The sequence below is a fragment of the Polypterus senegalus genome, chromosome 16 (genome assembly GCF_016835505.1).
Source record: "Polypterus senegalus isolate Bchr_013 chromosome 16, ASM1683550v1, whole genome shotgun sequence".
In the NCBI taxonomy this organism is placed as follows: Eukaryota; Metazoa; Chordata; class Cladistia; order Polypteriformes; family Polypteridae; genus Polypterus; species Polypterus senegalus.
In genome coordinates, this window is record NC_053169.1 from 88,457,697 (window position 1) to 88,479,494 (window position 21,798).

The 21,798-nt window shown below is 38.1% G+C and overlaps 1 protein-coding gene across 2 annotated transcripts in view; it reads right to left on the reverse strand.

The window, feature by feature from the left end:
* Positions 1–21,798, reverse strand: part of camkmt (calmodulin-lysine N-methyltransferase) — a 421,353-nt gene that overhangs the window by 78,818 nt on the left and 320,737 nt on the right. The gene's annotated exons all lie outside the window — the stretch shown is intronic.

The window sequence follows — 21,798 nt, forward strand, 5'->3', positions numbered from 1 at the left end:
TTTAAAGACAATTAATTAGAAAGAGTACTCAAAGTGGCTAAAGTAACAACCTTAAACAAGCAATAAGGACAAAAAGCCTCAAAGTAGCAAAACAATAACTAAAAGGAATATATTTTTCTTGGTTTAGGAAGCTGCTCAGGTGTAATTGCTCTTTCACAGTCTTAATTTTTAGATTCACTGTTAATAGAGGAGCAGCCTGATCTTAAAAAACTGGCTGTGGCACATGGCAGTCATGCACAATCCATTAAACTATACATAAAAAGTAAATGGCAGCAATTGTTTAGTCACTAATAAAGAAATATACAAAAGTGAAAAATAAAATTAAATACAGGACAAAATACAAGTTTACTTCTTAGCCAGTTGGACATTTGAATGGAAGAGGGAATCTCCATAAGTTGGAGGTCACAGTGCAAACCCCACAACTACCAAAAGACTTGATCGTGTGTCTGTAGATGTAGCAGGTAAAGGCCGCCACAGCCAAAACTTGGGTGATAAACTGAAAGCTGCCTCTCCCTGGTTTAAATAACCTTTACATTGCCCATTACCCTAAAGGTTGAATTGCTATTTAATAGCAAAGTTTACAGTGTCTTAAGCTTTTACAAAAAACAACATAGGACAGGGAGAGAAACCACAGCTGGGTCACACATACAGTAAAAGCAAAAATTTAAGAAAGAAAAAAGGGATGGTCATACAGTTAGGTCCATAAATATTTGGACAGAGACACCTTTTTTTCCTAATTTTGGTTCTGTACGTTACCACAATGGATTTTAAATGAAACAACTCAGATGCAGTTGAAGTGCAGACTTTCAGCTTTAATTCAGTGGGTGAACAAAAAGATTGCATAAAAATGTGAGGCAACTAAAGCATTTTATTAACACAATCCCTTCATTTCAGGGACTCATAAGTAATTGGACAATTGACTCAAAGGCTATTTCATGGGCAGGTGTGTTCAAGTCCGTCGTTATGTCTTATCAATCAGGCAGATAAAAGGCCTGGAGTTGATGTGAGGTGTGGTGCTTGCATGTGGAAGATTTTGCTGTGAACAGACAACATGCGGTCAAAGGAGCTCTCCATGCAGTTAAAAGAAGCCATCCTTAAGCTGTGAAAACAGAAAAAAAAACATCTGAGGAATTGCTACAATATTACGAGTGGCAAAATCTCCAGTTTGGTACATCCTGAGAAAGAAAGCAAGCACTGGTGAACTCAGCAACGCAAAAAGACCTGGACGTCCACAAAGAGACAACAGTGGTGGATCATTTCCATGATGAAGAGAAACCCCTTCACAACAGCCAACCGAGTGAACAACACTCTCCAGGGCTTTGTTGGCGTATCGATATCCAAGTCTACCATAAAGAGAAGACTGCATGAAAGTAAAATACAGAGGGTGCACTGCAAGGTGCAAGCCACTCATAAGCCTCAAGAACAGAAAGGCTAGATTGGATTTCACAGTTCCGGAAAAACATTCTATGGACAGATGAAACCAAGATCAACCTCTACCAGAATGATGGCAAGAACAAAGTATGGAGAAGGCGTGGAACAGCTCATCATCCAAAGCACACCACATCATCTGTAAAACACGGCGGAGTCAGGCAGTGTGATGGCTTGGGCGTGCATGGCTGCCAGTGGCACTGGGACACTAGTGTTTATTGATGATGTGACACAGGACAGAAGCAGCCGAATGAATTCTGAGGTGTTCAGAGACATACTGTCTGCTCAAATCCAACTAAATGACGTCAAATTGATTGGGCGGCGGGCATTTCATGATACAGATGGACAATGACCCAAAACATACAGCCAAAGCAACCCAAGAGTTTATTAAAGCAAAGAAGTGGAAAATTCTTGAATGGCCAAGTTAGTCACCTGATCTTAACCCAATTGAGCAGACATTTCACTTGTTGAAGACTAAACTTCAGACAGAAAGGCCCACAAACTAACAGCAACTGAAAGTCGCTGCAGTAAAGGCCTGGCAGAGCATTAAAAAGGAGGAAACCCAGCATCTGGTGATGTCCAGGAGTTCAAGACTTCAGGCTGTCATTGCCAGCAAAGGGTTTTCAACCAAGTATTAGAAATGAACATTTTATTTCTAGTTATTTAATTTGTCCAATTACTTATGAGTCCCTGAAATAAGGGGATTGTTTTAAAAAAATGCTTTAGTTCCCTCACATTTTTATGCAATCGTTTTGTTCAACCCACTGAATTAAAGCTGAAAGTCTGCACTTCAACTGCATCTGAGTTGTTTCATTTAAAATTCATTGTGGTAATGTACAGAAGCAAAATGAGAAAAAAGTTGTCTCTGTCCAAATATTTATGGACCTAAGTGTACTTTACAGCTCTACATGTCTAAAATGCAAGAATCAAAATAAAGCTGCTCTGACCATCTAGTTGTGCCCTCCTTCTGCCAGTGAATGAGGCACAGTGCCAATTCAAAAAAGGGAACAGGTGGGCAAAAAAACAGGGAACACAGAGCATACAGGTGACACTGCAGATGATTAGCTGGCCTACAGGACACGACAGAGATCAGCTGGTAATCTGTCTTTTCATTTTGCCTACAAGGATTTACTGGCCGGGCCAAGATTGGTTCTAATGCAAAGGTTGATCTGTGCAGGCGGCTGGCTTTTCTCAGCAGGGCAATTGTTCTGAAAACAGAATCTCATCCACAGTAACATTCTTTTAATAATCTAGCAATCAGGCATTTAAAGAGGAACAAATTAGCAGAGATGCAGAGGTAAGTAGAAGGACAATATGACCAGAAGGCTGAGGTGAACATAAGTAGAAGGTCAGACAGACAGGCAGACCTATAGGCAGGTTAGTTAGGCTTTTAGGCTGAGTATTGGAGGTGTGAAAAGGTGGGCAGTCATACTACGAGGTAAGGTTTCTAGGTAGTGGGTGTGATAGAAAGTTGGGTTGGGCAGGCAGACGAGTGAATGAAAAAGCTGGCAGTTTGTATGACAGGTGGTGGTGGCACAAAATGTCAGATGCTGTGAAGCAGGCAGATGAGCAGGATGACAAGTTGGATAGAGCAAAAATCACATGCCAGGCCACAAAGCCTGGTAAGGCAAGCATGTGCCTGCAGTGACTAAATACAGACAGCCAGGTAAGTGAGAGGGTGAGCAGGTAGTAAGACATTCAGACAACCAAGTAGGGACAGAAAGAAAGCAGGGTTGTAAGGAAGGTTGATGGGCAAACTAGAAGTCAGGGGGGAAGGCAATCAGCCAGACACAGTAAAAGATGACAGCCTGGGAAGAAAAACAGAAAAAGAGGAGAATGGTCAGATTGGAAGGAAGGTGAACCAGGAAGGCAAGTAAGCAAGTGTGTGGGCTGGTATGCTGGCAAACATGTAGGCATGGGGGCTCAAAAAGGCCTTGCACAGTATTCATCGTATCCACACAAGAAATTTGCAGACCTTTGAGCTGGAGTCACAGGCACAAAGCAGCCAGTTCCCGGCTGAGATTAACAACTGGAAGAGGCAGACATGCTTATCAGTTACTGTCAGTCGTCCTCGTTTAGTTAAGTAACAAAGTGCCATAATGCTGCTATTGTGCTGGGCGCACAGTTTGGCACAGGAAGAAATAAACACTCATTTCAATAAACTTCTGGCTGCTTGTAGCTTTGATGGAAGCAGTTCAGCTGCTGGCTTTTTGTTTCCGCTTTGGAGGAAAAAACCTAGTCGACAGCATAATAAGCGGCTTAAATGCGGCCATCCGCAGCGCTGTACACTAGTATACCAGGCGGGCACACTCCCCCTTTCACGTCAGTTCTGCCAAGATTAGAGGTAGCAGGGAAAAAAGGGATTTATTAAAACATATTGATAAAGCATCAAAGTGTTCTTTTTTGTATTTTTTTGTTTCCTCCCCCAGCAGAAAAAAAAACAACATCTTGCTTTCGGTGCATACTTGTGCCTGGCTTCAATATTTAAAGAGGCACTACCTGTCTGCAGCAGATAAAGCTCCTTTAATAAGTAAGCACACTCAGCACATGGCTGTCTCCAAGGTAACTGCAGGCTTGTGGTGAGCCTTTACTCACATTCAAACCCACAACTCCATGCTCTAGACTCCCAGTTTGTTACATGAAGAGGCTCAATGCATGAACAACCCAGACTGTGAATTTTCCCAGTTCTAATCGATACCACTTAAGCCATTCCAAGTGTCATTTTTTTCACAAAAAGTTTGAATCCCACTACTGCCACCAATTTTTCAAAAGGGGAACCACACAGTGAGACCCTAAGCACCCAGCACACAAAAGATGTGATATGCAAAACTAGCATCTAATCATTCCTAGTCTAATATGTGTCAACACGCTGCTCACTGACCTCTAGTAAAAGGAAAGCAGGGATTTCTTTTTTGTCTGACGGTTAATAAATTAACAACCAATCATTTCATTTACTAAATCGGCTTAGACAGCCCCACACACTGGTGGTGTTGCCTTGCACCCATATCTTCTGCCAAGAGCAAGCACTCTGGTTATATTTTCCTTTTTTGCTTCTCTGTCTCTATGCAACACGGCTCCCTGCAGCCTCTCGATGATTTGCAATTTAACTAAGAAGTCCGATAATTCTTAAGCCTCCTCTGTTTCAGATCCAATAATGGATAAGGATGCATTTCAACATGATCAACTGGCAATCTGTCCAGACTGACTGGTGCTTTACTTGGGATTAGCAATTGAAATGAAGTGAAACCCGCACACTAGTCAACAGTCTTTGTAGCCTGCAGCCATGCCAGGAAGAGTTGCGATCTCATCAGATCTCATAAACTAAGCTGGGCTTGACCAGGTCACTCCTCACATGGGAGCTCCAGTTACGGACAGATTTCAGCGCCAATGGCAGGTTAACATCAGAAGCTCATCTTGCTCCTAACAGAGAAGCCCGAGGACAATATAGGATAGGAAGTGATGTCACATGAATGATAGGTGAGCAACTCAAGAGATTTACCCCTTTATAATAATGATCTCCTTTAGTATCACAATAAACCAAAAACAAAATGTGTTGCTTAGTCTGAACTCCTTTTGTTATAATTTAGTCAATTAAGGAGTCACCCGAATTCACATAACCAAGATAGTTCTGTCTTATAATAAATGAAACAGAACAATGCTAACACCTAAATTAATCCTAAACTGTATAATACATAAGATGTCAGCATGGGTCAAAATGGCTTTGCAGTAAATTAGAATTTGTCAACTTAAGCAGAGTGGTGAGCCACTATTCCTGACCAAAATAATTCAAGAGGAAAACATTTTTTTGCTGACCAAAGTAGTAATGTATTGCACTCCAATGTCTTCACCACTAGGCCTCAGTGCTCCGAAACTACTAGGAAAAAATACGTTTTTAGTATTGGAACTCTGTCTGGACCTGGTTCCTGTATCAAGGCCAGTACTGCTTTGGCCCTATGACCTATAAGCGGGTTAAAAAAGTTCATACCATTAACGGATGGATAAATAACATTTTACAGCATCAACTGTCATGGGAAAACCCTATGGTTAGGTTAAAAAACATAAATATGTATGGGTTACATGAAATACTGAGCAAAACAGTTTTTAAAGACAGCAACTATTACTAACTAAACCATCAGGAAAACATAATGATTCATAAACGGAACGGATATCACAGACCAAAAATATTCTGTGCATGGAGCTCACCACTCAAAAGAAGAAGTTGGAGAGTCAGATGCCATGCCAGTTATCACAGGTATACTAGATTTGGGCAATGGAGCATTCCCACTAGTGTCCTTACCCAAAGACCTTAACGATTTAAACTCCAACATAAAATCATTTTAGGAATCTAAGTGACATCCTTGGAGAATTCTGAAAACAATGCTCACAAAATTTAAGGCGCCCTAATCATAACCTAACCGTAGGCACTAACCTAACTTTAAAAAAAACTATAAGTAGGCATTACGTGTAACTCAAAAGGCAGGCTTTGCACCCTACACACACAACTGCTGTCAAATTAGCCAAAAAATAAGATTGGAATATTCCAAGTAAACATAAATAAATATTCAACAGTAATACATTCAAACTTAGGCTAATGATTCAAGGTGTTATACATGTATATATGTTATACCTTTTTATCTTTTAAATACTTTATTCTTAAAGCAACAGCCACAAAGCAAGAGCAAATGCCAGTGAAAAAAAAGACACAAAAAATCCTAACTGTACTTTGTTAATTGTTATTTAAATACACCTGGCAATAAATATAATGTGCACTGTGGCTCCAGCCCGTGTGGCTCATAAGGGTTTAATCTCCTTTTTTTGAGGCTGCTTTTATGGCTCACTGTGCTGACAAGGATCATGAGAAATATGGGTCAGTTAGTATGACCGTGACAGGGTGAGAATAGTGAGTAAAGTAAAAAAAAAAAAAAAAAAAGGTAAGTCAAAGGTGAGCTTGTTTTATTATTTTGGAGGTGTCCAATGGACTTGGCAGGGTAACGTTTATGTGACAGCATTCTGAGTTAAAAGCCTGCTGGCACCTGTGATCTCACCGGGAAAAGCAGCTCCTATGTGGCGTACAGGAACATTACTGTATCAAAACAGATTCCAAACAATGTGTACCATTTTCTCCTTTACAGTAGCAATATTTTAATACAGGTGGCCTAAAGTTTAAAGTTATTCCTCAGTGATTTAGGCATTACGCGTTAAACCAGCAGCCACGTAAGATGGAGACTAATTGTAGGACGCGGCATGTTGGCTCTTTAAAGCAGGGATTTTAAAACGTCGTAACAAAAGGAACATCCGAATTATAAATTATTTTCCATTTGCTTTAATGAGAAGGTCCTAGCAACAGATAACAGTCAGGGATATCAGGTTTAAGAGTGAATGGGCCAGAAACAGATGTAAAATTAGACTTTCAGGGCACTAGAACAGCATTTAGAAAAACTGCTCAGAGAAAAACTAGGTGTCTAGGTTCAATTTTTACTAATAATGATAACAAGCTAACCATTCAAAATTATCAAATGGCTGAACATGGAATTGAAATACAAAATAATGATCTTCAAAATACTGCACCTTTGCAAAGCACATCTGGAGTAACTCAATGCAAAAATTAGCAAGGCAAAACAAACAACCACAGGTTTACAATTGAATGTCAGCTTTTGCCTTCAAATAAAGACGTTCTTTTTTCTTTTTTAAATTCAAAGTATATTCAAAGTATATATATATATATATATATATATATATATATATATATATATATATATATATATATATATATTAAATAAAATACTTTTAAAAACATGCTTATATCAAGTTAAAAGTGTACTAAAAAGTAAAAATAAGTCTCTCACTCGTAAAATAAAAAAAATTAAATGGAACTTTTGCGAAGACTTTGAGAAGTGTTTTTTGAAAGTTCATTGATGAAAAGCGTCCACACTTATATTTTACAAGTGATGTATGAGAGACTTAATTTTTACTTTTTAGTACACTTTTTAACTTCATATAAGCATGGTTTTTAAAAAATATTTTATATATATATATATATATATATATATATATATATATATATATATATATATATATATATATATATATATATATATATATATATATATTATTTTCCACTTATTAGTCTTGGGTTTGTTTTAGTATACTGTAATTTTGTAATCAATATTTTAACACTTCCTTAGACGTTTATATGCACACATCTTCATACAAGATGCAAAAAGGATATTTCTATCCACTACAAGCACCATCTATTGGAGAAATCTTGAACTATTCTTCATATGAAAATTTAATTTCTTAATTAACATGGATTGATAGATCAATTAGTGAAACTGATTATTGATTCATGTATTGTCATCAGAAGTGAGTAAGTGTGCAAAATTTCAAGTCATTTGGACAATAGGAAGTGGGTTAAATATCGATGACAAGATTTGCACCAGACAACAAACAGGTGAATAGAAGTGTGGTAGTAATAATAATAAAAAGGGAGCACTGTAAAAATCCAACACCCAAAAGAACAAAAGAGAATTTCTTAAACATATTAAAGGTGAATTCAAAGCATGAATTCAAAAACTAAATAAGAAGAGTGTTCAAAATTATCAAATACAGTTACAAAATGTACAGACATGTATCCAAAAACAATGTCCAAATTGAAAAACCAAAAAACAAAACCTAAACAGGAGGCAAAACTTCATTAACAAAAGAATCAGTAACAGAACTTGCAAGAGACCATAATGTAAAGAATATCTAAAGATGGGATCCAAACAAAAAATAGATGCTAATACCTCAGCAATAGTACGAAAAAAAAAAAAAAAATCACAGGCTAAGTGCTCTAAGGGGTCTCCCCAATGGCTGCACCGTTTGGTCAGAAATATATTTAACGCTTGCGCTTGAGGATACTGCTGCTACACAAGCAGTGTACTGACTATACTTGTGTGCGTACTTTATGTAAATCTGGAGGATACCAGCAGGTGGCAATGCAACAAATAATCACAGTGAAAAAATAACATGTTTTCACCTGTGTTGTGAGTTAATGGAAGAAAGATGTTAAAGATAAAAATTCTAAGCATTCTGGTGCTGTTACAAATTTACAAAAGAAGAAAAAGACTTTAAATGTTTTGCTTCATTACAATGGACAATATGTGATGCCTGCATTGCCTATGTGAGAAATGGATGACGAAAAGCACCATGAAGACATTTGCATGTCAGCATTTAAGTTTGATGATTTGCTTCACCACAACAAACCATTCATCAAACTTTGAAGCACGCACATTTATTCTGTTGGGACTGCATTGCAGCTTGCTGTCACATGTTGATAGTAAACAATAATGCTGTTGTCATGCATCAAAACTTGAGAACACGCACAACACCCAACTTTTTGCTAGTACTACAACTCACGTACACATTGTGTTCATTTCTGATGACATGCTCAGAAGGCGTATCAAAAGGACACTAGGAACGTGTGGCAGCCATGATGTGTGTGTGTGTGTAAGCGTTCTGCGCATGAAGTATAAACCGGCCCTTAGAAAGCCTTTTAAGTTCCACATACAAAAAAAGGACATAATAAATGAAGTTAACAAAATAAAAACACAAAGAGATTAAAAAAAAAATATTCAAAAAGCAAACAAAAAAAAAAACAAACTTAAAGAATAATTAAATACAATCCCTAGTTCCAAAAGAATGTTAAAAGAAGAGGAGTTGTTACACAGTGGTAAACACGGCCCTGTCCCAACTTTTTTGAGATGTGTTGCTGCCACCAAATTTCAAATGAGCTACATTTTTCATGAAATAGTAAGAAGTCTCACTTTCAGCATTTGATATGTTTTTATGTTTCATTGTGAATAAAATATGGGTTTATGAGATTTGAAAATGATTGCATTCTGTTTTTATTTATATTTTACACAATGTTCCGACCTTTTTGGAATTGGGGTTGTATTATAAAATAAATGAATAGAATTTGTACAAAAATATTTCAAAGGAAATCGCAAAACACCAGCAAAATAAAAAACATCAAGAACACTAAAGTTAGGGAGGAAACCGTGGCCAAACCACAGCAGGCAGTACCTTCCCTTCATTCCCTGCCAGACATCCAAAACACACAACATTCCACAATATAAAAATTCTAGCTCATGAGAAATTAGATAATATTAGAACATATTTATGAGGACTAAACAAGTCTATCCTTAAATGGACTCACAGGATGGCTGAATAGATTGGTGAAGGTCTATGTTCCCTCACAGAAATGGTGATTGCTAAGAAAATCTATTTCCTGCTTGAAAAAATGGAAGTCCAATTCGACAGTCCTCCACTCCTTGTTGAAATTATAGCATGCCAATGGACTTCAACTGACTGCATGGTGTTCACTGTAACAGAACAGCACCTTCTATTTTGAACAATTTTTCAGTGTAGTGATTTGCACCATATTGTGCATTAATGATGGCACTGTGAGACAAACCAAAAACTCATGTTATCCCAGTATGTGATTGTGATTCCTTTGGGTGAATGTTGTAAGACAGGAATCGGCAGTCTGCACTCCTTATACTATGGATGAATGTTTATATGAAACTTACTATTTTAGCCAATACATGGTGACATGGTCACTGGCCTAACTCCCTGTGGTACATTCAGAAGTTTAGCAATGTGGGGGACCTCCAAAAAGAACTGTTGCTTGTCCGGGTGGAGATGATCCGGGTAAAGTGGTTTGGTCATGTAGTTAGGATACCCCCACCAAGAGTGCCTCACCTAGGAGGTGTACAATGCACAAGCTACTAAGAGGAGACCCGAGGGCAAACCCAGGACATACTGGAGGGATTATATCTCTCGAATGGCCTGGTCCTATCTAGTAATTCTAGAAGGTGTTGCGGGCAAATTTGCCTGGTCTGTCTGTCTATCTGAGCATGTCGCTACCATGATCTTCATGAGGTGGTTTTTATATGCCTTCATTTCATTACCATGGTAGTAGATTTTTTCAGCTTAAGAACATTAGGGCAATGCATTTTTGAGTGGAAAAAAAAAACATCTCTGCATCTTCTAATTCCAAAGTCCTTCTCTTTAATTGACTTTACATTCCTCTCAAAAATCGAATGTATATGTTCGGCTTTCTTTTTTCCCCCCATTTTTAAATAAATACCGTGCTTCTCCTAGATAACACGCTTTCTCCCTTAGCAAACAACTTTTTGGATTAAGTCGGCTGGCCGCTATAATGAGCGCAGGGATGGTGCATTGTCTTTGCTCTCAGGGACGGTGCAGAAATCTTTACACTGGTATTTATCCCAGGCGCTGATAGCTTAGTTATCTGCCTTCAAATGCCAAGATAGAGGGAATCTCATCACCCAGCAGCCCAGCTGTATGATGGGCAGTTAATAGATATATCAGACCTCGGGATATATGCTAAGCTGAGCAGATGAATGCTCGGTTGATACATTGATTGATTAGCATAGGGAGAATGGCTTTCTTTTTGACAACCTAAGATTACGGTTCAGCACGGCTTAAATTGCTTACTCCTCTTCTAGCAGGCTTTCAAATTACAGTCCTGTCACCTGGATTCTGTCTATTTGGTGAATGTTAATGTATATAAACAATTAAGAGAAAAAAGAGAGACAGAGAAATGAGGGCTGAACAGAATACGGGCTAGGCCCCGCTGCAAGCCAAGCATCCTTACAAGAGACCAGTCGGCGCTACGCAGCAAAGAATTACTTATGTTAATGTGTGTTCAGATAATTACGGTGGGACTTTGGGTAGTGGTGCATTAACGCTGCAGTAAATTTGTTAAAAAATGTGTTTAGAAAATGGGGAAAAAAAATTAAATAATCCTCAAAGGAACTGTAGTAAATGCACTCTACTGTCTAAGGAATTGCTTTTTACTTGCCACAAGATGGCTATTCTGTCCAAGATGCTGACCACTTCTTCCTTTGCTTCAACTCTGAATTTTTCACTCCACAGACATCTCTGAGGGGGTCTTTGATTGTTTGCATTTGATAAAATCTTTGAAAAACAGCAAGAACTATATTCTTTCTGTCAGAGTGGCAAATTAATACAGATAAACCATGGTGAACTGAAGAGATCTGGATGTTCAGTCACGGACTTATAATGTTCTATGACAGAGCTCCACCCAGCTTGATGGTTTTTGGGTAAAGCAAACTATTGATATTATTTTGAGTCAGCATGCCAGCCACATGCCCAAAAGAGCCTAAAGAAAAACTGGCACAAAATAAACACAAAAAGGATAAGGAATAATTAAACTGGTGACATAAAGTAGGCCGTGTGGTGTAGTTGTTGGTTCAATTCTCACTACTGATTCAACATTTTACTTTAATTACTTTTTTAATCTGATTGTACTTTAAATATTAAAATGTATCTATACATTTGTATTTTAGCCTGACTGTAAATCGCCTTGGACAAAAGCTTTAATCAAAAATTACACTAACAGAAACATGCAGGCAGATACTGTGGTCAGAGAGTAACTCATATAGTATTGCAGCTTAATTTGTTAAGGTGAACAGGAAGCCATTTTTCAGTGACCTTTTTTATTTTATTTTTAAATTAACAAAAGAAAAGTGTATTGTGTAGAGGGTAAATCAGGTGAGTTATCAGGGCAGGCTGTGCAAAGGAAGTTATACATTCCAGGTCTTTAATATAGTAACATAAGGCATCAGTGGTGAAATGCATCCAGAGACCACAGGTAGGCAGCACTCCTGAAAATCCATTAACAATGCAACTCCCAAAGAAATAATTAAGCCCAGAAAGAAATTCAAATGACTGGATCTTTCAGGAGAATATATACTTAATAATCAGGACCTGAATGGAAAACGAGGCTCACTAACTCCATAGGAAGAACACAGCAAGTTTTGGAGGCAAAGGACTTTGTGATTTTATAAGGGGTTGAAAAAGCAAGTAAGACAGTGTAGGCTCAAGAAGGGCAAAAATACATTTATTATTCTATACTGTGTTTGAGACTCTACACACGTGTCCATACGGTTATCTCATGGATGCTGAAAATAAAAAAGTTCAGATTGCAGTCCATACTTGCACAGAGTTATTGCTTGTTAACTAGTACCCTGTCAAAGTAGTATACAGTATTGGCATAAAGGTTATTAGAGTGGCAGTCTGAGCAGTCTTGGGAAACACTGGTAGTTCTTGCTTGTGTGACTTCGTTCAGGGGTAGCAAAACTGACATGATAGGGTAACTACAAGCAAGGTGGCAGTTGTCCGACTAGTTACACTGAACTGTTGTAAAGACACCCTAAAATAAGAACCGTTTTTGATAAGAACAGGCAATTCAGACAAATGTACTTGGATGTTTCCTATTTAGTTAGTATTTAAAAAATATAGGCTAGCTGAGAACTGAAAGTCTCCTCGAAACTACTCTCAAGTACACAACTTGGTAACCTGCTCCATCCGTTATTTTGATATGTTTCTAAGTAAATTAATACTTCATCATGTTTGATCTACGTAAGCCTTTATTGAACCTACATATGTTCTTAAAGGTTATTATTACCTGCAGTTCTGAATTCAGACTGGTAGCTCTTATTTAGACTTTCTGTAGCGCTGATATGTTCTTTTTGTATTTCAGAGATAATGACAAACAGTACACACATGTGAGGCCACATCTTACGTTACACAGCTCTATCTTCTTATTAGGTCTATGGTAAAACAGACAAGAAAGAAAATACCAACCAGAAGATGAAAAGGGTAAACGTGAGTCTAGCCTAAATTTGATCATTAAAAGTATGTCCTCTCTTTCAAAAAAGCCAAGAGTTGTAATTAAAAACTGAATTCAGAAAACAAACCAAGAATTCATTGTATTAGAAACTTAAACATGAATGTACAAACCAAAAAATAAGTCTTTTGTTTTTTATCCAAACCAGGATACAAGAAAGTGAGATACGCTGACCTTTATACTGTTGACCCAATGGCCAGTGGTGGCATCCACTCTAACAAAAGTATACAAAGATCCGAGGCCAAGGGTGGCTACTGTTTAGTCATTGGAAAAAAAAAACAAATCAAAATAAACATTGCTAAACACTACTGTCCCATGAAATTGAAGTGGGAAAAAGAAAATTAGAATAAGAGACATTACAAAGACCAGAAACATTAAATATGAAACCCTATAATGACACTCCTTTGACTTGCACTTAATAACTATATTTCCAATTAGCCTTTTTACCACTTCAGTACATGATTTGCTTGAAGACAGTGGCAAATCCACTAGGATTTCAAAATCTGTCTAATAAGGCACCCTTGTCTAGTTCAGATAGCTCATTGTGTCCGATGTCATATTTAAAGTTTTTACATCCTTCCCGTGTGACGTGTAAACTATAAATATAACATTTATTAACTAATGCAGACACAATTTATGTCTCCAAATATGAATTCTATTGTAATGGGCAGTACTCTGGCATTAACACTATTGCCAGTGACACTAGGCCACCACTGACAGGAATTACAATGCTCAAAGGTATATTTCCCAGGAATATGGATGAAGGACAGTGGGGGACAATGGAACATGGGTTGGTAGTCCTGTCAGTTGGTAGGTAGCTTTCTAATCACCACTAACAAGGATTCTGGACGTGATTTCGCTGCAACGGGGGGATAACCAGGAGTACCCAAGGCCATTCCTACATAGGAACTAAAAGGCCCATCCAGCCATAAGACCCCTGATATTGGAGAAAGGAGGATTGTGAATGATGAGGGCTCAACTGGCAGAAGGAGTAGAATACTGACAGAAGGCGATGAAGTAAGTTAGGGGAGAAAAAGATAGAGAGACGCTAGAAAATAGCTTTAAGCAGCCTAAATATCAGATACGGCTGAAATGTTAAGTTAGGTCCAGTGCTGCTGCAGGTTTATTATTTTAGTGTAATTGTCTTCAATATATTTATTTTGTTAAAACAGAACTATTTATATACTTTTTCTTCTTTTACATGGGTTTGGCGTCACCACGAGAGCTTCCCTACAGCCTAAGGTATCATGACCTGTGCTTAAACCAAGCTTGTATCCTTCAATATAAGTGAAAGTCTGATGACTGCTGAATGAGTGTTTACCTCAGAGTAAGTATTTCAGATAGTAAGAATGGCATCTTTAGGTATCTGCTCTTCCGTCACATACTTTGAGTTATACAGTAGGTACAAGCTAGCACTATATTCTACAACTGTGCTTTGCAAACTGAGACGTGAGAGTAGCCCACATTGGTTAAACAAGAACGTTCAAATATAATGGTACATTCAATATGTATTGTGCTTTAAAGCTGGTAAATGTCTACTGTATTTCTTAATATTTCAAATGTTAATAACTACAAGGGGCCAAATAATGGTCAATAAATAGTCAAAAATCCAAACCAGGATTCCAGGTTGATCCAGAAAATGATGATTTCAGCCAGAGAAGTTTCCTACAAAGTCTATGTTTTATAATAGTGCGTTGTTAGAAAATTATTTTCATGTTTGTATGCTTCCTTAAACATGACACTTTCTTTTAAAGTGCAATCATGCGGACATCACAAACCACACAGATGCACGTCACATTCCTCAGCAGAGTACCACATATATAGTCTAAAAATGTTGTGTAGTGCAGTGAAAAACATACAGGATAATAAACACAGAGGACAATAAAACTAAAAGAAACAAAAACACATCCCGGCAAAATGAAAATATCAAAAAACATCTTATGCATTCCTGGCATTGCAGAGAAGTTAGTGAATGCAACCTGACACTTCAGAGGATAGTGTAAAAGTAAGTGAATCAGCTACGTGATTTATAGGATTTATTATAAATGTTACCACTAAGATAACCAATCAGTGAGTCAATCACACAGAAAAACTCCTCTAGTATCTCTAGTACAAAATAGAAGATGCCAAGGCAGTCCAGTTTCTTCATAAAAGTTAGTGCTATACACCACACTATAGTTTAAAGAACAAGTTTTGTAAAGGCTCATCTACCAAATGGGAAACAAAACAAACCACACAGCAAAGTATTTTGAAATTCATCAGTGTACTGCAAATTAATAACCTACAAACACAGAACATGTACAGAGATGTGGGAAAAAAACAAACACACTCACCTTTAACTAAGTGGTTTTAGATATCAGGACATAATTAAGAATCATCTACAGTAGTCATTACCGAGTTCTAAAATTAGACAAAGTGCATTCAGGAAGGGTTTAGACACCTTCACTTTTTCATATTTTGGAAAGTTGTAGCCTTATGTTAAAATGTTCTGTTCTAAATTCCTTTTCATCCTATAAAGCAACACTACCTACCCCAGAATTACACAGATAAGAAGCTAAAATATCATATTGACACAAGTATTCAGACCCTTTGCTATACTTCTTGAAATATGGCTCAGGTGCATCCTGTTCTATTGGACTTCACTGAGATGTTTCTACAGCTTGTTTGGAGTCTACCTGTGGTCAATTCAATTGATTGCACATAAATAGGAATAGGCACACACCTGTTTGTAGAAGGTCCCACAGTTGGCATAGTCTGTCACAGCAAAAACCAAGCCATGAGGCAAAAGGAATTGCATTCAGTGCTTACAAACTGGATTGTGTAGAAGGCTACAAAAAGTTCTGCTGCATTAAAGGTTCACCAGTCCATAATGACCTTCATAATTCTTAAATGGAAGTAAAATACAACTGTACCTATAGCTGACCTCATGGCCAAACTGAACAATCAGTGGGAGAAGGGTCTTTGTATGAGGGGTGACCAAGAGCTGCGAAAATAACCTATGCAGGCAAGGGAGAAACATTCAAAAGGACAATCATCATTGCAACACTTCAGTGATCTGGGCTCCATGTCAGGGAGGCCACACAGAAGCCTATTCTCAATAAGAGACACATGAAATCAGGCTTGACGTTTACAGTAAGGCACCTAAAGAACTCTCAGACTATGAGAAGCAAGATTCTCTGGTCTGGTGAAACCATGACTGAACAGTTTCACTTCAGTTCTAAGTGTCACGTCTGAAGGAAACCATTCATCACTAATTGCCTGCACAAGACCATTCTAATGGTGAAGCATGGTGGGTTATTTTTTAGCAGTAGAGACTGTGGGATTAGACAAGATCAAAGGAAAGCTGAATGGAGCAAAGTACAGAGATATCCATAATGAAAACCTGCTTCAGAGTACTGTGGAGCTCAGACAGAGCTGAAGGTTCACCTTCCAAAAGGAATGACCCCAAGCACAAAGCAAAGACAACAAAAGAGTGACTTAGAGACAACTCCGTGAAAGCCCTTGTGTTGCCCAGCCAGAGCCTGGACTTGAACCCAATCAAATATCTGGGACATGAAAATAGCTGTCCATTGACAGTCACCATCCGGTCTAACAGAACTTGAGAGTATCTGCAGTGGAGAATTACAAAAAATCTCCAAATCCAGGTGTGCAAAGCTTGTTGCGAACTCCAGACTGTAACTGCTGGCAGCGGTGCTTCAAGAAAGTACTGAGTAAAAGGGTCTCAATACTTGTATTAATGGGATAGTTACATTTTTAGTTTTAATAAATTTGCCAAACTTTAACAAATTCTGTTTTAGCTTTGTAATTATGAGTTATTAAGTATTGCTTAATGTGGGAAAAAGTTAATTTAAACAATTTTAGCGTAAGCCTGAAACATAACAAAATGTGAAAAAATGAGGGGGTCTAAAAACTTCCTGAATGCACGGTGCACCTAGTGTTATTTGACAAACCGCACAGAACAGGTTTTAGGTTGTCTTTATTCAACAGGCCAACATGCAGAAGCCATGTGTGGAAGGTGTCTACACCATAGAATTCAGCAGCTTTTAGAACCACCAGGAAAAATATGAAGCAGTCATTCACTGTACGAGTTTGTCAGTCCCTAACTTTGGACCATAGGAATTTTGATCCTATTACTTCTTTTTTGCTTACATTCACTAATATTTGAGGGTACTTGTCTATGCATGACTCTCTCAATATTATTATATGTCATCTCTTACAGGTTACATTCTGAATTTTGACTTCATTTTTCAGCTATGTAGTTACAGATTAGCTGCTGTGCTTAGCATCATTGTCCTATTCCAACATCCAGTTTAGCCAAGCTCAAGCACTAGGAGAGATGGCTTAATATTATCCTCCAGAATTCCTTTTATAGAAAAAGAAAATCATGATGTTTTGATTGTCAGGTTGTCTGTGTTCTATATTTTCTAACCAACCCCAAATCATCAAACCTGTAACACCATGCATGATAGCTGATACGATGCTCTTGTGGTGATATGTCAAATTTGTATAAACAAACGTGCTAGCTTTGTTTTGAGGAGAAAAGGCTTTTTCCAGGTTAGCCTTCAATGAAGGCCATGATTGTCAAGTATTTTTCTGATAGTACAGTCAGAAACTGTAACATTTACTATTTTAATTGCTATCTGTAGCTTTTGGTGTACAACTGATTTCTTAAAGTATCAGATGGTTGGGTGCTTAGGGGAATTTGGTGAGATATCGACTTCTTGGTAACATTAGAAACTGCCTGGAATGTTCTCAGTTTAAAATAAATCCATCTCCCTACAAAATAATCAACTTAAAAATGTTTGGAAATGGCCCTATAATCCTTCCAAGACTGATGACAGCAACAAATGGTTCTCTGGGATTACTGCTGACATCTTTTGTTTTCAGCATGGAGTTTTCATTAGCCTAAGTGCCTACTCCCAGTCAACATGCTTAAGGATCTGCTTTTATATTAATGTGGTAGCACTTCCTGATCACGGACTAATCAAGGGCTCTTTATTATTAACACCTGTTCTAATTCCTTTTTTTTTCATAGATAAAGAAACAGTAAGAGTGCTTCCACACTTCTGCATGTTCTCATTTTGCATTCAACCAAAATAAGTGAAATTAAAATCCATTGCTTGTTTTTTGTTACATTTGTCTAAATTTAGGATTTGGTAAGAAGTCGGTGATTATCAGGTAAATATTCATATGTAAAACCACAGAATTACAAAAACAGGGCCCTGTAAAACCAATACCAATGTAACTGAACCTGCACAAGGAAGTCCTTTAAAACTATCCCACAGAGCGTGAAAAAAAATCTTGCTCTGCCTTTCCAGCCTATAGTTATGAAAAAGTAATTACACCCCATGGCATTTTTTTTTAATATATGTGGACATATCAAAATGTGACCCTCATTTGAACAGCATCTTCAGATAAAGGTGATGTAACTGGGAAATTAACAAATAAAATCTGATTTGCAATAATTTAGATATGCCATTTCCATCTGTGGAAAATGCAAGCACACTCTTGGCGTGAACAGCTGGCACTGACCCCTTAGAAGGAAGCAACCTCAAATAGACATTTCCTGCAACTATCTAGCAGTGTTTGCCATTATTTCAGCTGTGTGATGCTTGAGGGGTGTCTTGCGTGCACCACCTGTTTCAAATTACCCCACAGCATCTCAATGAGATTCAGATCTGAGCTTTGACTTTACCATTCTAGAACTCTCCATTTTTCTTTTCAGCTATTCCTTGGTGGATTTACAGGTATGTTTAGGGTCATTGTCATGTTGCCCTGGTCACTCGATTTTCTGATAGATGGTCACACATTAATCTTAAGCATGCTCTGGTACAATAAAGAATCAATAGCGGATTCTGTGATCTTAAACTGCTCATGTCCTGAAGCAGCAATGCAGATCTAAGCCATATCATCTCTACCAACATACTTTACAGTTTGTATCAGGCTCTTCTGGTCAAATGCTGTCTTTGGTTTTTGCCAAACGTGTCTTCTGGTACTGTGGCCAAATAACCATCTTTGTCTTGTCTGTCCAGAGGTCCTGTGGCCTCATATATAAATGGTGCATATGTCCATTTCCATGCTCGCATTGAGATCTCTAACAACTAAACGTGGTGTAAAGCCATGCAGACGGGTAATAACTGACTGGCTGTGTGAGCACAGCTGTTCCCTGCAATACGTGTGTGTTCTGTCCAGAGCCGCTTCCTGCCTTGCTCCCAAAGGACTCTTCTTCCCCCAATCCTATATTGAAATAAAAGAGTTTTGAAAATGAAAGCGTGAATAAACCAATTAATTTGTTTCAACTAATTATGCAACATCTCATCACAAATGGCAATTTACATGAGGGAATAAAAGGTGACACATACCGTACTTACAAATTTCATTATTTTCTATTTCTTATTTTATAAATAATTTGTAAAGATATTTAAAATGTTTTCATGTTGAAATTGTGCTTTAGTTAGTGATTTGGATGAAAGATTCCAGTCTGGTCTTTTTTTGTGTGTGGTTTGCATGTCCCACCCATGATTGCTTGGGTATTCAATTCAACATCTAAAAATGTGTGTTTAAGTTATTTTGTTGAGTAAGGCTGTGTGCGATGGTGGATTCTATGATGTGCTGGCACCAAACCTAGTGTTGCTTTCTGCCCTGTGCCCCATCCTGTTAATGTAGTCTCCCTGTGACTCTGAATCGATTTAAACTGATTTAAGAATGTTGTGTTATGACATTATTCAGCACTTCCATTTTACATTGCATAAATCTATGATGTACTTGTGCTTGCATCCAGCCTAGAGTTGGTTCTGCACTTTGATCATTGCATCTCCAGCTCTCAGTGGTCTCTTAATCAAAAAGCATATTTGGAAAGTAGTACTGTGGCACCATGTCCAATGCATTATTTTTTCTTGTTCTGTCATCACTAACAGGTTTCAAATTAATTAATCAATACTTTGGTCATAAATGGCAATACGGAATTGTTAAAAATGCATTATTAAACTAAGGCAACAGTCAAGTTTCACGTTGCTGATTTTGCATCATTACTTCCGAGTAAACAGCAAGATGTAGAACCAAAGGCCTTTATGGCAGTGGTGATCTTTTGAAACATATGGTGACCATTCACTGAAATCTGGTGTATTTCACCCTGCTGCCATGGCCCAGCCCCAGGCTTGTGTATTCTCTTTTCATTTTTACTATCTGGTCCACTCAAGGAGCGACCAAAATAAAACCTGAAATGGCTCTGAAAGCTCCTGGCAGCAAGATACTGAATGGGTTGACAGGGCAAGAAAAAAGGAACAGAAAAAGTTAAGGCAGTTTAGCAGTAGAAGCTGGCCATTACATAACGAGTCTGTGGTTTGGAGGGGGGGGCGTTTTGGAAGGGGGGGGGGAACTCTTCCTGAGTGGAAATTCAGGTGCAAAGATTAGCACTTTTTTTTTTTTACCTCTTCTCCCATCTTGATGCCTTTTAACTGTCACTTATTTTACATGAGGTACTTTGCAGAGACATGAGTCAACAGCAATCAGAGCTATTATCCCCCACGGCGAGCCCCGTTCCTAATGCATTATGACACCTTAGCTGGCCGGTCACTGATTTACCTTACCGCTTCCCAGAGAATTAAGTGGCATTATGTGAAAACGGTTGTGATCTGAACAGCATGGGTATAACTGGTATTAAATTTACCTCTCAGCCTAAGTGAATTTTCCTTGCCACCGACTAATCAAAATGAAAGCCATGGACAAAGCCAGGCCAGCCATCACTTCTCCACCCCTAGGGTAAGAGGCTATTTTGTTTTATCTCATCGAGCTGCTCGCTCACTCTCCCTCCTGCAACTGGCAGAAGTTTAAAGCTAAAGGGGGATAATCCAGCATTGGTGGCTACAATGAAATAACATCCTTTACATGGAGAGGCTTTTAGCTGTCTGTCGGAGCCGCACCGATCACAGAAAGTGTGACAATCTCATTCCGCTAAGCGTCCCCCCCATGAAAAGAGGGAATAATAGCCATAACAGTGCCGGCTATTACTGACCTTACACGATCCATTATCCACTAAACACTTTTAACACTCAGTTTTACATATGCGTGGAGAAATTAAAAGGCTATTATTATCGCTTCCTTGGGTATTGAAATCCTCGTCAGTGTGTGAAGTTTTGGCATTGATATGCTAAAGTCAAGGCGGCATTTATTTCGAACCAGATCATTCACAAATAAGCCAAGGAAAAAAAAAAAAGAGGGATATATGGAAAGGCAATGGCACAATTAAACAGTCAAAAAGGAGTTTGGGAGAAGGATGAGGACAGCCTGATGATTCTTCAGGAGGCACTGCCAGAGAAACATCACACAAGGACTGAGCTGCTCACATGTAAGCCTTATAGGCCACTCTGCTAGCGGCTTACAGAACAAAGGTTGCTGTAGCGTTCATCTCTCTTATTCATTTGTGTAATTTTTTTTTTTAAACAAGTGGGTACTTTTCATATTAGCATGCTGAAATTAACCCAATAATATACTAAAGCCTTTCACTTCTGTTAAGTGTGAAATCTGTTAAGCAAAGAATGAAGAGTGTCCATTCATTTATTCAGAAACACACCTGATGCAAAGCAATGCACCATGGATTACCTTTAGCTAAGGATACTGAGGTGAAAAAAACAGAGTGTGATACTTGTCCC